Consider the following 21,047-nt stretch of genomic DNA (forward strand, 5'->3'; position numbering starts at 1 on the left):
GACAAGGCCAGGACGCGGTCCGCGGGGACATCCACAACCCTCTCCCCCAACCTCCCCGTCCCTCCTCCGGCCACGGCCAACTTCATCCGTTTCGCGACTTGACCTCCCGGCTGGACGAGCCACGCGGCCGGCCCCCTCGCCCTTCCCAGGTTTCTCGGGTCTGGGCCGGGAGGCGGCCAGGGCGGGTCGGGGCCTGGCTCGGGGCTGGGCTTCGCGGGCGAGCCCAGCTGCACCCACCCCACCCCGCCCCCAGGCCGGGCTCTGGCGGCCTCCTGGGAGCGCGAGGCTGGGCTGTGACGCCTCCGGGCGCGCCGCCTCCCTCGGGGCCTTTTCCTTGGAGGGGTACGGGGCGGGGGCGGGAAGGGGGGCGTTGTTCGCCCCCAAGGTCTTGGGTGGGGCGACGGCACCAACAACTTACCGGAGCGCAGCGCCCATTAGCGAGGACAGAAAGAGCTCCCTGCCCAAGCCACCCCCCACTAAAAAATAACAATAAAATATGTTGTAGCAGGCAGTTTTGCGGACCGGGCTGCAGGGTCGGGGGACGAGCTGGTAGCCTGGGCGGAGGGGGGTGAAAGGGGGCGGGCGAAGAGCCAGTCCGCATGACCTCCCCACCCGGGGCTGCATGCCCACCACCCACCACCGACACCCCACCTCCACGTGGTCCAAAGTCTGGAAGCACCTCCCTCTCCTCCCATCCAGCCCCGCCACGAAAATCTTTCCAGGAAAGTGGCCTAAGAAAGAAAAAAAAAAAAAAAGCCGACACGCACCTTTAATAAACTTCTCAAGAATACCATACACCGGCCATCCCAACTCGCCCACATTCTTAAACTTGGGAGAGCTTTTTTTTTTTTTTTTTTTAAGCTGAGAACTGTCGGTGTGAAGTCCAGAGAGGGTGAGCGTGTGGCCCAAGGTCACACAGCGCACGGAGGCAGGTCTGGACTCAAATTGCCGGCGGTTCCCCACTGACTGCGCCCAGGCGCCCGAAATCCCAGCATGCCGACCCTCGCCCTCCCGGGGTTGATTGCAAGGATGGGGACTCGGGTCTGCGGGCAGTGGGGGTGGGACTGGGTACCCCCCCTCCTAAAAAGGGACCCCCCCCTCCTGTGGACTGCACGAGGCGCCCGGGGTCGGGGGTTTGGGGGCGCAGCGGCAGCTGCCAAGTCGCGCGCGCTCGAGCTGCGGCGTCTGGGGAGGGGGCACCTCGCCCCACCCCCAGCAGGAAGTAGCGGGCGAGGGGCGGCGCGGGCCGCGACTGACCCGGGGAGCACTTCCTCATTGGCCCCGCGCTGCCCCGACGGCGGGAAGAAGGACGCGCGGGCGGGCCGGCGCAGGGCTGGACACGCCGCCGCCCGCCGGCGCGCTCCACCTCGCGGCGGCCGGGGAGAGGCTGCCCTGCCCCTGCCCGGCCCCTGCGCTGGCCCCTTCGCCTTCCTCCTCCTCTCGGGAGAGGCGGCCGGGCGCAGGCAGCAAGCGATCCCAGCTGCCGCTCCAGTCTCCTTTTTTTCCCTCTGCCCGTCTGGCACGGGCATCATTAGCGCTGAAAGCTGTTAATGTCTGGTCTCACAGCTCCCCCTTTAGTCTTGCTGGGCTCCCTGTCTCGCGTTCCAAGCCGGATCAATAGCCGCCTCTCCGCCGACCTTGACCTCTCCCTCGACCCCGCCCGACTTCGGCTTCGGCAGCTGGCCCGCGCTAATGTTTCCCCACTCGCTTGATGCCCAGACAACAGGCAGGCGGAGAGGGAGGCGGGTGGCGGAGCTCGGGCCCCAGCCCCAGCCCTGTTACCCTCCCCAGGACCCCTGGCAGGCCAGCGATCCAAGATCCTTCTGAGAAGGTTACTGCACACGCGCGCGGGCGCGCGCGCACACACACACACACACACAAACACACACCATACCCTGATCTACCGAGGCTTTGTTTAGAATAAAAGTCACTCCCTTCCCCAAAATGGAGGGGAGGGGGTGCAGGTGCTTAACATATGAAACGAAAAGGGGAAAGTGCAAGTACAAATATGGCGCTAAATACCACAATACTTCCAACTGGGTTCTCCAAAACCTGCTGCAGACCTACTGTGTGCCGGGCCCAGAGCTGGGTCTTTGTGCAGACAGGAATCAGATGGAAAGAAATGCCACATTTTCTGCACTCTTTTAAAATAAAGAAGACGGTGTCAGAAAGCTTTTTGAACTCACAAATATTTCTAGCTTCGCAATGCACTCCAGCAGATAATCCTTCATATTTTTCAGTCTCTTTAAATTTCTTTATTGAGGAATAGTTCGAGAATCATAAATCGTTTTGTCAAATCAAAGTGCATTTTTATTAACCTTGTGTGGGGCTCTGGTTCCCAGTGTGGCTGCAGGGCCCAGGCCATGCAATGGGGGCAGATTAAACAGTCACATGACACCCCCTACCCCCAAGCCAGGCTTTTTAAAAATTCTTTGAACAATTCACAGTACTTAACTCTTAGCACTATTTGAGATTCTGCAATGTTATCTTTGCCTTCTGAGCAGTTATATTTTGTATTACGGCTTTACCAAAAAACCGGAACCAATAAAGATGTGTAGTGTCAGTAAAAATGGGAATTCTCAAAATTTCTGCAGAAAGAAAATGGGTGTTTCATTTGTTTTTTTACACAAGGCTCCACCCTCTAAAATGTAGTCAGATAACTTTGTGGCAACATAAAAACTCAACGTCCTGTCTTATCAAATTATCTTGGGCTTTATTTCTGGTGCTTAAAAAAAAAAATCCAGGCAAAGAGAAGGCAAATCTTTTCATATTCACAGGTGGGCAAACTGAGAAGCAAACTGTATCTAGTGATTTCTGTTCCTCAGCGTCTATAAACGCTATTGACTGTGAAGGTGACGATAAATAAAATGCATCCATCTGATCAGTGGATTGACTTGTTTTAAACTTTTTAGGAAACCACAGTGGAAGTCCTAAGCAAATCATATTTACGTACATATTAATAAGGCCCCCAAGATGGTCCTTATCCCCTTCCTCACTGTTCGCGAATCTCTAGGAGTTTTCAATTCCAAAAGACAAAAAAGATACCTTAAGCTTCCTGGCATATCTTCTAGAATTATTTTATGCCATTTCTGAATATTACAGCAAATTTCTGCGACCCAATAGCTCTCAATGAAAGCTTTGCTAGATTTGGAGTTTGGTTTTTGTTTTGTTTTGGTTTTTTTTTTTTTTTTTTTTTTGCATTGTCACCTTATAGCAGAGGCTGAACCACAAAACTTGCCTTCCAACAAGTGTTGGGTTGATTCTTTCCATCCACCGAATGTAGCAGCATTGCTTTTCTTAAAGCATGACATCATTCACACCTTCTTCGTTTCTGCAGTAATACCTGGGCTTGATACAGTTATAGATTTCTGACTCCCGGAAGGATGGAAGCTCTTGGAAATCTGTGAGGCTTCCCTGCCTGCTGTTTTGATAGCTGCAGCCTATGAGGGGTTAAACCAAAGTCGCTGTTCCTGATTCATGTATTATTTTCCTTAAAAAAAATACTTACCCAGCTCTCCGTATATGAAAAAGACTTACACCCACATCGAATGTTCCTAGCTCTGTCCCTGTCATCAGAAATGATATTGAATGGCTCAGTACTAGGGGATCTGGAACTATTTCTACAGCTTTCTCACCTCATTTGGAATTTTCTTGCCTTGCTAATTTTAATTCTTTAGTTGAGTCATCAATTCAAATTTGGTCGGGATTGGCATCACCCAGTTGGTCGTTTTGGTGGGAATACTGTTCACAAGGATGGTCAGACTTCACCAGACCCCACCCACCATGTCCACAGAGATCAGTGCGGCTGTGGTGAGTGTGTGTGTGTGTGTGTGTGTGTGTGTGTGTGTTGCACAGAAAGGGTCTCTCCGCTGCTTTCTGTCTTGTCATCAACTCTCCAAATTGCATATCTGAAAATGCAAAACACACACACACAGACACCAGCTTGAAGTCAGTGGTTTAGTGACCGTCTATCTACCCTCTTTAGAGCACGGACTAGGAAGAGAGAGTTAAAATGGTTCATTTGGGGAAAGAACTGGGATTCAGAAGAGCGTTTTCAGACCCAGCTCTGGCTGTCAGAGGCTGTCGCTGGAACTGGAGCACAGTGAGGTGTCTGGTGATAGGAAATGGTGGGGGTGGCCGGCAAAGAAGGCAATAATGATCACCTTCTTAACAAGGCTTTTATGAGGCTGTGAGGATTAATTAGTTTGTATCCTTAAGCAGTTTGAGAAAGAGGAAGTTTCAGTAAATGCTAAGCTGGAGTTGTAGATGCGTCTGAGTCAGTTGTGAGCTCGCCCCCCCACCCCCCAATCTGAACGCAGGCTTTGAACACTCCTGTCTGCGCTGTGATGCTCTACAAAGGAAGTGGTGAAAAAGGGAAGTGAGGGGGAAGCACTCACTTAGCAGGAACGGAGGAGAGCGAGGCATGAGTCAGGCAAAGGCACCGCTACTGAAGATGCTGCAAGGGGGCGCTTACCAAAAAATAAAACTAAAAACCGGCCAACACCTCGCTTCGGCGCTGCCTTCCAGAGCTGAAAAAGACAGGGGGATCTGGGAGACCTCATCTGCAGTCTCGTAGTTTTAGAAGCAGCCACGTACGCTTTCGAGTGAATTCAACAAAGGTAGCTTGTATCCTAGAAAATATTTAAGGGCCATTCCCTCCACTCACTAGAGGAGGGTGAAGGCTGCAAGCTGACAAATAAACAAACCTCTGCAACTCAAAGTTTGAACTGCAGACGCATTGGTAGAGATGGAATAATATGTCTACAGAAGGTGGAAGTTGTCAAAGTTCTTGCATTGTGTGCATTCTAAAACGCTGCCTCTTCTTGAAGACGCACAATCTACAAAGCTCAATTTACAAGGCAGACAATTTGCAACAACAAAAGGTAATTAATGCTGCCCAGGGAAAACTGAGATGCTGGATTGCTGTGCATTCTGGTATTAGTTTAAACTGGGTCCTTTAAAAAAAAAATTATTTCGGTGTGATTCTAAGCCTTTGGAATCACTGAAACAAGAATGGCTTCTAAAATATGGATGTGGCAGTAACGTTTCCCATTTGAACTTGCGACAAAGCCACTCTGCTTCTCCCTCTGCCCATCTTTCTCTCTCTCTCTCCCTCCCACGTGTCCTGAAATGGAACCCTGCACAGGAGCAAAGACACCGATCTCTGACCTGTCTCTGATGGTCTACCATCTACACACGGCAGATTTATGGTCGATTTTTTGCCACATCTGAATTTGGACCTCCGGATTCCAACGCATAGATTCATCAGCTGCTAGGATTTAGCACAGGCATCTGCAGTTTCATTATTTGTATCTGCTTAACAGGAACAATTAGAGAACTGAGGAGTGAGGACGCCTGTTTGGGGACCGCTTCGGTATTGTACCCAGACCACACATTCCAGCCGGGTAGGAACACAGTAATGTAGAAAGCATTAGTGGATTTAACGCTCTGCATCGTGTTTGGGGAATCGAATTGTCGTTGTTTCTGGCAAGAACTCATACTTCAACTGATATCTATCAAACACCTTAATTAGCTCCAGTGGCGCTAGTGGTAAAGAATCTGCCTGCTAATGCAGGAGATGGAAGAGACGTGGGTTCGATCCCTGGGTGGGGAAGATCCCCCGGAGGAGGAAATGTCAACCCAATCCAGTATTCTTGCCTGGAGAATCCCACGGACAGAGGAAGCTGGTGGGCTATTGTCCATAGGGTCACAAAGAGTCAGGCACGACTGAAGCAACGTGGCCCGCACACACCTAAAGGCCCCCAACCCAAAGCAAGCCAGATAGCAGGAGGAGACAAAGGCAGGAGCTGTGCAGGGGTGCCCAAGCCTCCCTGACTTCCCCAGGGTCCCGTGGCCTCAGTTTGGGGACTAGGATGCACAGGCCATGGTGCAAAGTCAGACCAGCCCTGGCTCTTGCCGCCACAGCCACAGGGGACAAGCTGGAGGGTGTTTGGACGGTTTGATGGGTGTACGCCACCAGGGTGGGAAGAGGCCACAGTGACACGCGCCGTTGCCGACGGTAACTGAAGTCTTTTCCTCAGCCAGCCGTTCCACCTGGACTTCAGCACAAATTATTGTTTTCAATTACCACCTGTGTATTCCTTCCCATGCAACTTATTGATGTAAAATTACAGCTACACCGGTATAAATAAGTTATGCTGCAGTTGTAAAATGGAAGAAATTTTGTTGTAGCAATTATGTTCAGCAAGATGACAAAATAAATTTCCAGAGCTGTGCCTGCAGTAACCTGGGGAATTTAAACCTCATAATTTCCATTCATTTCAGATAATTTGGAGTAATTTCTATATGTAATAACTTTGTAATGAAAAACACAGCGGTACTGAAGTGATTTCGCTCCGTCTTTTTTTCTTCTATGGTATACATGGCACAAAATAAATGATAAAAATAATATTTCCTTTTTATATGTGTGTGTGTTGAGTAATTCCTTCAGCAAAAAAAAAGAATCATAAACTAATACCCAGACTAAATCTCTGTCCACAAAATGAAAAATAAATTGAGTTAAAGAAAGTGAAAAAGTATGAAAGGCTTTGGATGTTTTATTGTGACTTTATTGAATTGTCTTATTCCCAGGTTTCTTCCGATCTCTGAGGGTTACACTTCCTAAGTAAAGGGGTGAACGCAGGCCAGCCCCCAGGTTCCCAGGAGAGGGCCACAGGGAGACTCCCCCCCACACCCCCAAAAGCTGGAATATCCAGACCCGGTGGCGATGTCGTTCCCGGAAACTGTTAGGAAAGACAGTCTCGTCCTGAGATGAGCTGGGCTGTTCTGAGTTGCTGCTTCCCATCAGGTCTTTAATAGCAACTTTCTCCGCAACTGGAGACAACTTATTAGGCTGAGCAGTGGTCACAAGAGGGCCTCGTTTAATTAAAGACGTGGCCAGAAGGTGCCGCTTCCCTGGTTGCCCCATGCCCTGCCCGACCTCTGACAGTGACACTCACCAAGAATGCAGATGGCCCCCGAACGCCTGGCATGATCCCCCGGAAGCTCCCACTGCGTCGTTAGAGGTGACAGGAATTACAGCAGCCGCATCGCTCCCAGCGCTGTGCAATTAGCCTCCAGCGCCCATCAAGGCTCTCCTCCACACGAAAAATGGAGGCTGGTTCTGGATGAGTCATCGGCCCCTTAAACGCTGCCTGCCAGGAGAGAAGGCCAGACCTCTTGTCGGTGCCCAGGAGAGCTGTCTGCCACCTCCAACTCAAAGTTTCTCCCTCGGATCCTGCCGCTGCGTGCAGCTATGGGGGGTGGGGGGCAGACCTGGGGTCTTGGGCTGTGTACCAGGTGCCCACGGGCCGGTTGGTCCAGAGAGAGGGGAGAGGACCTTCCTTCTCAGCTCAGTGACCTCCCTGGTCCGATGGAGCTCCAGAGCACCTGTGGGCTGACTGTCTGAGCAGAGGTGAGCACTGGCCGGGTCGCTGGCACCCAGCAGTCAGCCCACAGCATCACTGTGACTCACGCATCGACATCACACGTGGATGGCGTGGATGGGGGGCTTGCCACGCACCGAGCACGTCCGTGGCACCGAGACAGCCATATGGTTCCTCATCCAGACAGACCTGAATTTGCTCTCCACCCCTGCTCCGAGGACTGTGCAGGGAAGCAGACACAGGATAGGACCACAGTGGCCTGTCACAGCCCACCGAAGGTTCCCATTGCCGTGCCTCCCAAGCGCCATGGGAGCAAAGCAGGGAAGGGGTCAGGGGTCCTAAACACCGAGTACAGAGTTCTTCCCAGACCCTCAAGGCCTGCTAGGTCAGAAACTCGAGAAGTTTATCTTATCTGATCCTGGGAAGAGAAGGACCTTCATCCCCAGGAAGTCCAAGGCCAGTCTCGAAGACACAGAGCAAGAATCACTGCGGGGCTGGTGTCTGGTACAAACATGCCACCAGCCTCCGGCCAGACTGGCTTCCCAGCCACCCTGCAAGGCGGCCCCTGGGGGCCCCGCTGGGTGTGGGATTAAGTCAGCAAAGGAAAGTGAGTGCAGGCAGGACCAGGACCCAGGGAGAAAGAGGAAATGTAAAGAGGACCAAAGATGAGGTTAGGAGAGGAATCCCCCACACATACCCTGGGGAAACAGCAAAATTCAGAAAACATGACCACGGCTCTGAAACCAAATCATCTAGAAATGGGACGAAGGAGCAAAAATAATAAGGAAAATAATAAGCAAAAATAATAATAAGGTCTGGAGATGCTGAGTGTCATAAAGGACTCAGCAGAGGAAAGGGGCTTGACGTGCAGCACAAGAGAATGGGGGTGGACAGAGGGGTCTGCTGGTTAAAGTCTAGGTCAGACAAATCACTAATCCTGGCACAGATTGTTACAGAGTGCACAGCCCGGTCCCTTCCCTGACTTGGATCTGTGCCTTCCAGCAACCTCGCAAGATGCACAAGCTTCTTGATCCACACCTCCGAGAAGCACAGGGGTTGGGTCCCCACTACCCCTGATGTTTGCTGGGAGACCTCAAGCGAGCTGCTTCCCTTCCCAGCGTCCCAGGTCCTCCTATCCCAGTCCTCCAAGACTCTCAGCAAGGATTACATCACATAATCTGTTTGAAAGCTTGGAGCATGGGACCTGGCCCATAGTAGGAATAGAGCAAATTATAGATATTATTATCATGGAGCCTTAAGCTGAGGTCAAGAGGAAACTCACATCCAACCCAACCTTTGGTATACACTGGAGTATTTTGTTTCAAAGTGAAAAGAATAAAGTTCCCTGGACTTCATTCATGAGCATATTTATGTTGGTGAAGCACCTGTTATGTACTGGAGACCGTGTCTTTATCAGCACGCAGGCTGTTGCAAATCACTGGGCTCTGAGCTCCTCAAAGCAGATGGCAGGATCTGCCTCCTCTCCTCGGACAGTGACAGACACATAGTGGCTTTGAACGAACGAGGCAGCAAGACCTAAAAATGCCTGCACAGGGGCCCTGAAAAAGCCAAGCGCACAGAACTACGGCTGAGAGGTTTGCGCGGCGTCATCTCGGAGATGGGGACCAGAGGCTCACCATTCACTTCCTTCTGTTAATCTCCAAATTCCCCAGAGTCGACATTTACGTTTTGATAATCAGCCACAAGAAATTAAAAATTAAAAGTTGTGGCTTCTATATACTTTGTGTTAGGGAGCAGGAAGGGAGAAAAACTGACCACCTATGAAAAAAAGACTGGAGTGACAACCACTATTGTGTTAGGAGGGCTTCCCTGGTGGCTCAGACGTTAAAGCGTCTGTCTGCAATGCAGGAGACCCGGGTTCGATCCCTAGGTTGGGAAGATCCCCTGGAGAAGGAAATGGCAGTCCACTCCATTATTCTTGCCTGGAAAATCCCATGGATGGCGGAGCCTGGTAGGCTACTGTCCATGGGGCCGCAAAGAGTCGGACATGACTGAGCGAAGGGAAGATTGTGTTAGGATGATGGGATTAGCAGGGCTTTAAAAGGGGCTTCCTAGTAGCTCAGAAGGTAAGGAATCTGCCTACAATGCAGGACCCTGGGTTCAATCCTTGGGTTAGGAAGATCCCCTGCAGAAGAGAATGGAAACCCACTCCAGTATTCTAGCTTGGAGAATTCCATGGACAGAGGAGGCTGGTGAGCTACAATCCATGGGGTCACAAAGATTTGGACACTACTGAGTGACTAACAGCGCTTTTATAAGAACTTATTATTTCAAACCTTCTAAAATGTCATAGAAGACCTACCTTGCATTTTTTGTAAAAGAATCAGGGGAGTAGTGACTGAACTCTGAAGAGCTCTGTGGTGGTGGGGGGCGGGGGCGGGGGGGGGAGTGTGGCATGCACCTGGCTTTGAGATGCAGTGAACACTGTCCTGGCAGGGTACCATCCTGGGGTCAGGGGCCACTGAGGGATGAGGTTAGGTGGGACCCTTTTTAAAAAGCTGCCTTTCCCAGCTTCTTTCCCTTCTGTTTGGGGGCCTCCGTTGCCTGATGCCGCATGCCAGATTCTCTGAAGTCCAAAGGGGCAGGTGTTAAAAGCACTTCTCCCCACTGGCCAGGGACACTAAGAAGCTGGGGCTGTCCCCTACCCATCAGCATCCGCTGCCTGGCTGGGCTCTGTGCAGGGTTTGTGCTAAGTGGGGCGGGGGGTGGAGGGGTGCTCTTAAACATGCACAATAAAGAATGTCCTCTCGAAGCTTCCCCCTCCTTCCCACCTTCTGTCATCCGGGGAGATAATTCATTTATGCAGCTTTCACAGAAGACTGACATTTTCGACTTTTTTAGCAGAATAAATTTATAAGGTAAATTAGGGGGTGGGAGCCCTAGTGTCCTAGGCAGATTCAAACTGGTAATTACAGAGGGCCTAATTATGTATTCACCGTGGATCTTTCTGGAACTGGGAAGGCTACAGGGTGGCTCTTGTTCCTCCTGCAGAGGACAGTCTCCCCTGGAAGCTTCACAACCAGCGTTTGAGATGCTTTTGCTTCCAGCCCCAAGCCATCGTGCGGAAGAGCTTCTGTGAGCTGTACCCATGCCCTGGTATTTGCAGAGAAAATCCGGATCCTAGTCAGGCCACCCAGATTTTCCCCAGAGATTGTGAGGTCAAGTATTCTTCAGATCAGGGTAGGGGGGCCTGACTTGGATAAAATAAAATAAAATTTTTTAAAACCGCAATTTTTAAAAAAACCCTGCTCTGCCACATCTTCCCGTGATTCCACTTCGAATTGGAGACTTACATCTGCAGCCTGTGGTATCAAAATTACCATCCCAGCCATCTTCCCTGCTTGGCTGGGAGCTCCTTGAAGTCGAAACTGTATCTTTTACTTCTCCGTCTCATTAAAACTCGGCTTGGGGTCTGGTCTCTCTATAGTCACTTAATGAATAGAAAGGCCTAGAAAAGGGCACACGTGGCTCTCGGAGGGGAAGGACCCTGGGCCTCCACGTGGTGAACTGGGTGAAGGCCAGCCTTTCTCAGGCATCCGAGCACGTGTGGTGTTTGGACATATCTGAGCCTCTTAGTTGCAGAGCCCCCCTGTCTAGAGCCAGCTGCCCCTCATTTTCCAGAGCCCTCTCTGCTCCCCTGGTGTCTGATCATTCACTGGGTAAATATGGGCTGTGCCCTGTTATGGATTGAATTGTGTCCCCGCCCACCCCCAAATATGTTGAAATCCTAACACCTGTACCTGGGTATGTAACCTTATTTGGGAAGAGTCGTTTTAGATATCACTAGTTAAGGCAACCTTACGCTGGATTAGGGTGAACCCTTAATCCAACATGACTTGAGTCCTTATAATAAAAGGAGAAGACGCACAGACAGAAATACAGAGAAGGCAGGATGTCCATGGAGACAAAGATCAGTCCAGCAGCCATCTGAAACTAGAGCGGCAAGGAAGCATCGTCCCCTAGACCTTCAGCAGGGGCATGGTCCTGCTGACACCTTGATTTCAGACTTCTGCCTCCCCGCCCAGAACGGTGAGACAGTAAACGTCTGCTGTTGTAAGTCCCCCCCGTCTGTGACACTTTTGTCACGGTGGCCCTCGGAAGCTGGTACACACTCCCATCCTGTGCCAAGCCGGGATCGAGGCACGGAGAACAGAGCAGAAGCTGAGATGATGTACGGCAGGTCCCTCCTTCCATCCTGGACCCTCAGGTGTGCACCTCTGCTGACCTCTTATTCCCGCTTGGCACTTGCACGAACTTCAGACTCCCATTATAAAGGCAGAACTTGGGGAAGGGCAGAAAGTCAGTGGGGGAAATTCTAGGGGTGCAGAAGGGCCTTCCCATCAGCCTTCAGATCACACCCCCCCCAAGTAAACTCGCACCCAGCACCTCCACAAAGTTGAGTCTAAAACATGAGCCTGCTCCTCTGAAATCCTTCAGCCACTCGAGGTGTTAGCTTAGCGTGTGGTTTCATTTTCATTTGGGGGTTTAATAAACAAAGAATTTTTAAAAGTCAGAGACAACAGAGAACTAACTACTTTGCAGTATAGCCGACAACCACGCAGGACTAAGGATATGGGTTTGGATAAGAGGTGGGTCTCTGGAGTTTTACTGAAAAGTATTTGGGGTGAAATAGAAGACCCACTGCCCTCTCCTCCCCCACCACCCCCCACACTAGTGAATCATCCAAGCCAACAAGACCAGCCCAGCTCCTACACGTGCCAGATGGGAAAGAAAATTCTTTTCTTCCCAGCACCCTCCCCCCTTCACCTCCCATGGACCCCTCTTAGGAAAGCTTTAGCCTGGGCAGGACTGATCCGGATGGCTCTGCCACCTTCCAGCCTGTGTGTGCAGCCCTAGGGGAGCCGATTGGAGAGTTCACACTTCTGAGAAGTGCTGGGTCCACGCCCAGACACAGGCGTCTGCAGCTTTGACCAAACGCAGGCACGAATGACGTGGATGTAACAGGACTGTCTTCCTGTTAGGCTGCGAAGGAGTGGAAACACAGGGATGGGCTTCCAGACAAGAACAGAAACAATCTGGGCCCCTACTATGCGCCAAGCATGGGCTGGACTGTTGACATCTACCCTTCCAATGTCCTTACCCACCAGTTGGATATCGCTTAGTTTCCAGGAGGGGAAACCAAGTTCCACAGCCAGCCCAGTGCTCTAGGCAAGAGTTTCAGAGTTAGGACTCCCAGTCTGGTGATGTGGGTACCATTCATTTCTACATCCTCACATTAGTCAGCCTCAGACAGGCTGTGATGCAGAAAAAAAATAATCGCTAATGGTAAGAGCTTGACACAAGAAAGGCAGTTTCACTGATTTCCTATACTTTGCACGTTAGCAGCCCTCCTGACTCTCTAAGCCACTCCTGGTGGCCTCCAGGGCCATAGCAGAAGAGGGATATCAAAAAGTCCCACTGGCTCTTAAGTGCCACAACCCAGAAGGCACACATGTCACTTTTACTCACAGCCCCATTGGTCAGAGCTAGTCACGTGACCCAACATAACCTCAAGGGAGGCTGGGAAACATGAACCAGCATCTGGAATGCTGCAGGGCTGTGCCTGTCAGTCACCATAACCAGAAATAGCATAAGCCTGAATAAAAGGGCAAATGGACCTTAACTGGAAATACCTCCACCGGTCAATTTGGGGAGCAGAAGTATGGCTCCACGAGAATAATAGAATGCCTGATTTGTTACATAACTGTACTTAGGATGCTTTTTCTGAGCTTCCTCACACCCCTCCCCCCATCCTCTGATATTTACTGATGGCACTGCTTTTTTATCCATCTCTCACTAAGCTTGCCCCCATCACACTGAAGACATGAGGGCCTTCAGAGTAACACAGAGATCTTCTTCACTGTGCAACTTCCCACTGGGAGCAAACAAACCTACAGGATGTAGAGGGGACTAGTCAGCTCCTCAGAAGAAGAGGCTCACGAGACAGAGCCCCTCTGGTCCAGAACTGTGTTCGTTTGAGACGGTTGTCAAAAGAGACTTTCAAACTCTGGAAGGTGTGAGATAACTGCTGTTGTTCAGTCTGAGAGTCATGTAAGACTTTTTGCGACCCCATGGACTGCAGCACGCCAGGCTCCTGTGTCCTCCAGTATCTCCCAGGGTTTGTTCAGATTCACGTCCACTGAATTGGTGATGTTATCTAACCACCTCATCCTCTGCCACCCCCTTCTCCTGCCTTCAATCCTTCCCAGCACCAGGGTCTTTTCCAATGAGTCAGTTCTTCGCATCAGGTGGCCAAAGAATTGGAGTTTCAGCTTCAGCATCAGTCCTTCCGATGAATATTCAGGGTAGGTGTGTAGGTTGATGTAAAACACCCAGGCTTCACTTCAAAACCCTCAAAATAGTGTTTGATGGATGGATTTAGATCAGAGAACTTTTCAACTGGGAGGAGCCAAGAGATGATGCAGTCCACCTACCTCAGAGGGAATCTGAGGCCGGGGAGGGGCTCACCCCCAGAGGGAGACCCCGAGCTCTGGGGGTGGCCCCCGCCCCTGGCTCCCAGGCAGTGGCCGCAGCCCCAGAGGCCCCAAGTCCCCTTTCCAACTGTCAGTCAACACATGAGAAATGATCGCTTAAGAAGCCACAGGACTTTGTCTCCCGTAAGCCTGACAACAGCTTAGGAAAGCTCACAAACCTCAGCCACCTCGGATGACAATAGGTGACAGGAAAATGAAGGGCGTGATGGGAACCTTCCATCTTCAGGGGAAGGAAAGGGCAACTCAACACAGGGCTTCCCTCCCCCTACGTCCCCCCGCATCCACCCCTGGGTGCCACCTGCGCCCTGCTCGAGGTCAGACAGGCAGCCCTCACCTGAGCAGGGTGTTGCCTTCAGGGAGGCCACCAGGTCCTAAAGAAGCGAGAACTGACTCAGGAGGGACAAGGGCATGGAGGTGGGGGGTGGGGTGATATCCGGGTCGGGGCAGGGGTCTTGCCTTGGCGCGCAGGCCACCCAGAGGCGAGCCTCTCCACTCTGCCATGTCCCTGAGGGTCATGAGGCCCAGCATCCCTCCAAGTGAGAAACTGAACCCCCAGACTGCCCCAGACTCGCCATCCTGACGGGTCGGAATGGACACCCTGAGAGCTGAAGGAGTCCCAGGATGAGTGGCTGAGCCTCAGTTGGTGACAGATGGGGAAACTGAGGCCCACTGAAGCCGCATCCCCAGCCGGGCCACACCCTCCCTGCAAACCAAGCCCGGCCTTCCTTCCTGCACGCCTTCCCTCTCCCTGGGGTGGAGCAAGGGGCTCCGGCCCTGCTCCTGCACCTTGGAAGCCCGTCCCCCTCACCGCCCCCCTCCTCAGGGGCTGGCTCCATCCTCCTGCCTCCAAACCTCTTAGCCCCGCTCCGGGGGCTGCCACCCCCACCCCTTCCCAGTCTTCAAGAATTTTCCCTCGGCCCAGATTAACCGCGGGCAGAGACCAGGGCTCACTTGCCTGCGTGTGGCCAGCCTTCCTTCCAAGGAGGCCCCTAGGATTAATGAAGGGAGCCGCGAGGGGAGGGGCAGCAGGTGGACGCCAGGACGCGGGGCTCCAACACGCCAGCGGGGGCGGGGCCGGATGCGGGCCGGACGGGAGTGACTCAGCGCGGGGCTGCCCTCCCTGGAGGAGGAGGCAGTCTGCTCCCTCACCAAACACAGCACCCAACACCCCGCATGATCGCAGCTAAGAAAAAGAAGCGTATGAAGGAAAATCTTCTCGGTCATTTTTAATAAAAGGAAAAGAAAGAAAAAGAAGAAAGGGAGAGCAAGATTTAAAGGCAGAAAGAAGGAAAAAGGAAAGAAGGAAGGAAGGGAACTTCCCCTCTGGTCCAGTGGCTAAGATTCCAAGCTCCCAATGCAGGGGACCCAAGTTCAACCCCTGGTCAGGCAACCAGATCCCGCCGCCACAACTAGGAGTTCGCGAGTAGCAAGTAGCGGTCTTGCAGACCACAGCAAAGACCAAAGAGCACGCGCGCCGCGACAAAGACCCAGTGCAGACAAATAAAAGTAAACTTTTTTTTTTTTTTTTTAAGAAAAAGGAGGGGATGGAGGAGAGGGGAGGGGAGGGGAGGGATGGGGAGAGGCCACACGGGGCCCCCTGGAGTTAGCTTCAGTTTTCCCCAAGGCTCACTCACCTCTTGGCGCAGGCTACCAGGTATAAACCACTCAGCTCCCCGCAGCAGGTCCTGTGAAGGGTTACCAGGGATGCAAACCTCCTCCGAGCTGTATCTGTGCAGCCAGGAGACAGTCTCCTCCTCTGGCCTCTGAAAAAAAGCCTCACTTCGTTTTTGTGTCATCTCAAAAAAAAAAAACCAAACCATTTCCTGAGCCCCTGCTATGTATAAATTCCTTTGACGTGAAGTACAAAGGTTGCTAGATAGGGACCAAACCGAATTCGTATCAGAGCTGATACTGCCTGGCAAGGGGACCTCGGACAAGGCACTTCACCTCCAGCATCTAAGTTTGCTCATCTGTAAAGCTAGAGTCTTAACCAGACCTCAGAGCCCCTGAGAACTCACCAGGCTAAAACAGGGGAACGTACTAAGCATCTGGGTATGGCAGGTCCTGTACACATACGTAGGCCGCAGAATGAAGCAAGTTCCAAGTAGCTGAAGATGCGGGATGCTGTGCAAAAGGAAAGGCACGATACCTCTGCGTAGGCAGGTCAGGGAAGGCTTCCTGGTGGCGGGGGCTCCTTGCCTCCCTTTCAAGACTCAGCACAGTGCCACTTCCTCCAGGAAGACTTCTGTGCCTGCTCAGCTGGGTCAGGCCCCTCTACAGGGCTTCCGCCAGCCCCTGGGCTTCTTCCCTCTCACCCCAACCCGCCTTGGGGTGTAAATCTCTGTAGGCCCATCAGTGCTGCTGAAGTGCATGGAGGGGCAGAGATGGTGTCTCCTTACCTCTGAGTCCCCAGAGTCTCATGTGAATGACACATCCTAGGTGTGGAGTAAACAGCTCCTGTATTGGGGGTTATAATTAAAACATGCTGTGATTTCCGCACACCTCTCCCAGGGGACCACCCCATTTCTCCAAGAAATGCAGATCTACTCTTATTCAGTTGAGTTGCTGCCTCCCATCCCCTCCAGAAGCCACTCCATCAGCTTTGGCTCAGTCAGCTCCAGCCAGCTGCTCTTGACAAGGTCACACTGCCCTCCATGCTGCTAAACCCAGTGGTCACGCTCGGTCCGCATGGTACCAGACCCCTCAGCAGCCTACAGTTCAGCCAACCACTGCCCGTTCTTCCGTGGGCTTCCAGGAGGCCACGGGGCCCCAGTCTTTTTAAAACCCATTGCACTAGCCAGCGGTCTTCTTTCTGGTCCCTCCCCATCTCTCCACCTCTGGACACAGAACAACCCCAGGGTTCATGTCTTGGACCTCTTCTCAATTCACTCACCCATTTGGTGACATCAACTTTACAAGTCCTTTCAAAGCTACATGACACTGACTCCCAAATTTATATCACCATCCCCTACACTCTGACTCCATCCACCCAAACACCTGCTTGATCTCCTCACGGGGTCCCTAACAGGCACCTGACTCTTAAGCTCTCCAAAACTACGTCCTGAACGTCCTCCCCAAACCTGTCCCCCTAACGGAGCAAATGGTTATAGCTCAGGCTAAAGTCCAGAGAGTCCATCTTGACCTCTCTCTTTCTCCCAGACGTGACATCCACTCTGTCAGTCCATCCTATCAGTTCTACCTTTAAAGTCATTCCAGACAAGACCAGTTCTCACCACCTCCTCTGTTACCTCCCTGGACCAAGAGCCTTCCTCTAAGCTTTCCCTCTCTACCCTTGAGTCTGCTCCCAATAGCCAGTCTGACTGTTTGAAACGTAAGTGAGATCTCAGCTTATTCTATTCAAAGCCCTCAGTCACTCAGAGTAAAAGCCAAAGACCCTGCAGTGGCCTGGATGCTCACAGGTGGTCTGGACTCCATTACCTTTCTGACCTCACCTCATCACTCTTCATCTCTCTTGCTCTCCACTGGCCTGCATTCTTGTTTTCAATTTACAGGGGACATGCAGGCCTCAGGGCCTTTGCACCTCCTGTTTCCTCTCTCTGCTATACCCGGCCCCCTCCCCAATATCTGCCTCCTTCCTTCAGGTCTCTGCTCAGTGAGCCCTGCTCCTCCCCACCTCCGGCCTATTTTTACATTGAAACACAGATAACTTAGATGAAATGAACTAATTTCTTTAAAAACACGACAACCGAAATTGACATAAAAGCAAGCAGAAAATCTCAGCAGTTGTGTCTATTAAAGATTAAATCTGTACTTTAAAATCTTTCTCCCCTCCTGCCTCTTCCCCTTTCTCTCCCCACCCCAAGCAAAAACAAAAACAAACCTTTAGGTCCAGAAGAATTCACTGGTGGATTTTTCCCAACATTTAAGGAAGAAATGGTACCAATTTCACACAAACTCTTCCAGGAAACAAAGTAAGAGATAACACTTCCTAACTCATTTGATAAGGATAAATATAATGATACACTTGATCTTAGACAAAAGGCCAAGAAGCAATAGGACAAATAATGCTCATAATTATACCTGAAAAAGATACTATAAGAAAAAAAATGACAGTCCTTTATCCCTCATGAACACAAAGGTGAAAATTCTAAACAAATTATTAGAAAACTTGATATCACAATGTATTCAAAGGAAAATACACCATGACCAAGTGGAATTTATTCTAGTAATGTGTACTTGCCTCCTTATTCAGCAATTGATGTACTGATGTGGAATGATGTCTAGCATATAGTAGAGGGTGATAAAGTAAAAGAGTATCTATAGTATATTACATTTGGTGTAAAAGAAAGTGAAAAATAAGAAAATATACATTCATCTGCTCATCTGAACAAAAAGAACAGGAGAGATAAACCAGGGACCAAGAACACTGATTACTGTACTAGCTTTCTCGGACTGTCATCACAAAGTACCGCAGACTGAGGGGCTCAAACTATTGACATTGATTTCCTCACCAATCTGGGGGACAGAAGTCCAAGATCGAGGTGTCCTCAGGGTTGGATTCTTCTGCAGCCTCTCCCCTTGGCTTGTGGGCGGCTGCCTTCCCTTGGAGGCGTGTCTGTGTTTCACTCGCCTCTTTGAAGAAGGGCACTAGTCCCATCCACACGACCTCATTTCAGCGGAGTTATATCTTGAAAGGCTCTGTCTCTGAATACAGCAGGATTCTGAGGTACTAAGGGTTAGGACTTTAACATAGGACTTGTAAGTTTTGCAGTTCAGTCCGTGACAGTTACCTACAGAGCCTGGGTGAGAATGGGGTGGGAAGGATGGAGGGGATGGCAGATGGCAGGAGAACATTTCTGAGTATGTGTGTGTGTTAGTCGCTCAGTCACATCTGACTCTTTGCAAACCCAGGTTCTGTAGCCCACCAGGCTCCTCTGCCCATGGGATTCTCCAGGCACGAATACTGGACTGGATAGCCATTTCTTTCTCCAGGGACCTTCCCCACCCAGGGATGGAACCCGGGTCTCCTACTTTGCAGGCAGATTCTTTACCATCCGAGCTACTGGGAAACCCTTCTCTGAGTATATTATTTTATATAATCCTGACCATATTAATGTTTCACACTCTCAAAAAAGAGATGAAAATCAACAAGGATGGAGGGAGAGACCTAAATTAGAATAGAAATCAAACAAGAGCTGTATTTAAAACAAATAACTACACTGAAGGGAGAGAACTAAGTAACTTCTGGACCCAGTATTTGCATTACATGCCCACAGACAATAGAAAAAAGAATCTGAAGCAAATATTGAATTCTAATTAGGAAACTTCCTTTTTTGCAGAGGTGGTTGTTGTCGTTCAGCCGCTAAGTCATGTCCGACTCGTCGCGACCCCGAGGACTGCAGCTGCTGCCCATGGAGTCACAAAGAGTCAGACACAGCTTAGCAACTGAACAACAGCAACCGCTTCTGCAAAAAGGAAGCTTACTAATTACAATTCAGTGTGGGTTAGCAATTTTGAAACTACTCTCCGCACATTCTAGGATGGGACAAATAAGTGAGTAGATTATTGATAACAGGAGCCAGGCTTTCCACTGTTGAGAAGGGAGTTACAAATATAGAAAGAGGGAGGGGAACTTCCCAGGTGGTCCAGGGGCTGAGACTCCAGGCTCCCTATGCAGGCCGCCCAGGTTTAATCCCAGGTCAGGGAACAAGATCCCACATGCCACAGCTAAGAGTCTGCATGCTGCGACTCAAGATCCTGCGTGCCGCAACAAAGATCAAAATCCTGCATGTGGCAACTAAGACCCAGTGCCGTCAAATAAGGAAAGTCATTAAAAATATAAGTATTTTAAAAATACAAATATGGAAAGAGGGAAAGGACATGAATATGAGATACTGGTGGAAATTGGAGTTGTTAGTGTGAACTCATAGTTTTTAATATATGTATAGGTAGTTAAATACAGAAGTATAAAGCCATGTGGACGTGTGTGTGTGTGTGTGTGTGTGTGTGTACAAAATTTCCCAGCTCTGCTGATAACAGAGCTGAGTAGCAATGAGCATACACCAAGATGAGATCTTGTTTTATAAATAATATTCTCCACTCAAAGTTACCACTGGCTGATTCCACTGGTTCAAGGGAAGCACAGAGGAACAACTTACAGCAAAAAGCAAGAAAATGTTCAAAACAATGATGGAGGCATGTCAAAAGTACAAAAACCAGACCAAAGCGGTTTCCACTAGGCCAGTCTGGGACAATCCAAGCATCAAAATAAATAATGACAACAAATGATTATAACCTACAGAATAAAGTAAGACTCTGAGTCCATATGATTCATAAATAAACAAAAAGAAGGACTCCCTTACAGTAGAAAGTCAACTAATAAAGAAAGAAGACATGGTTAGAAAATCACTATTTGGTAGTAGTAATAATGATAACAACCCATTCTATCAGTAGAATAAATGCATAGAATAAAAACCATTTTAAAACATAAGTGACCTGTGCTCTTTAAAAGTATCAGTGCCATAAAACAGGAGGCTGACTGAAGAGGCGTGATAAATTTGTCCAGTAGATGACCTTGGGTTTCCTTCTAGAATAAAGGACATTATAGGGACAATTTGTGAAATGGTGAAATCTAAACGATGATTTAGATAACAGTTTTGCACCAATATTCATTTCCTGATTTTGATGACCGGACCGTGGATACATATACATATGTATAGATGGATAGATAGATATATAAATACACTGATATGTATCTGTATATATATGTATACATGAGAAATTCTTATTTTTAGGAAGTATAGACTCTGAAATATTTAGAGATAAAAAACCATCATATCTACATCTTACTGTTGAATAATTCAGGAGAGAGAAAGAGAGGGACAGAGAAATGTAAATGTAGCAAAATATTAGCATTTGAGGAGTTTGGATGAGTAGTATCTGAAAATTACTTGTACTGTTCTTACAATCTTGCTGTATATCTTTGTTGCTGTTCAGTCACACAGTCACATCCGACTCTTTGTGACCCCATGGACTGTAACTCTTAAGTTTTGTTAAGTAATTAGTCGATATAGTAAATTGAATACCATTCTTGACACTTTCCATCTTCTTCCTGTGCTTTCTTTTCTTCTGTAGCAGATATCGACATATATCAGCGTAGTATATTTTACTAATTTTGTTTGTTGCC

At 49.8% G+C, this 21,047-nt stretch overlaps 1 long non-coding RNA gene across 1 annotated transcript; it reads right to left on the minus strand.

Annotated features, from left to right (window-relative positions):
• Positions 1–6,553: 6,553 nt before the first annotated feature.
• On the minus strand, positions 6,554–15,684 carry LOC132343386 (uncharacterized). The gene is made up of 3 exons (XR_009492221.1): positions 15,535–15,684; positions 6,960–7,154; positions 6,554–6,853 (listed from the first exon to the last, which is right to left on the minus strand). It is a non-coding gene; the product is annotated as an uncharacterized lncRNA (long non-coding RNA).
• Positions 15,685–21,047: the final 5,363 nt, after the last annotated feature.

The sequence above is a fragment of the Bos taurus genome, chromosome 21, assembly GCF_002263795.3.
Source record: "Bos taurus isolate L1 Dominette 01449 registration number 42190680 breed Hereford chromosome 21, ARS-UCD2.0, whole genome shotgun sequence".
Lineage (NCBI taxonomy): Eukaryota > Metazoa > Chordata > Mammalia > Artiodactyla > Bovidae > Bos > Bos taurus.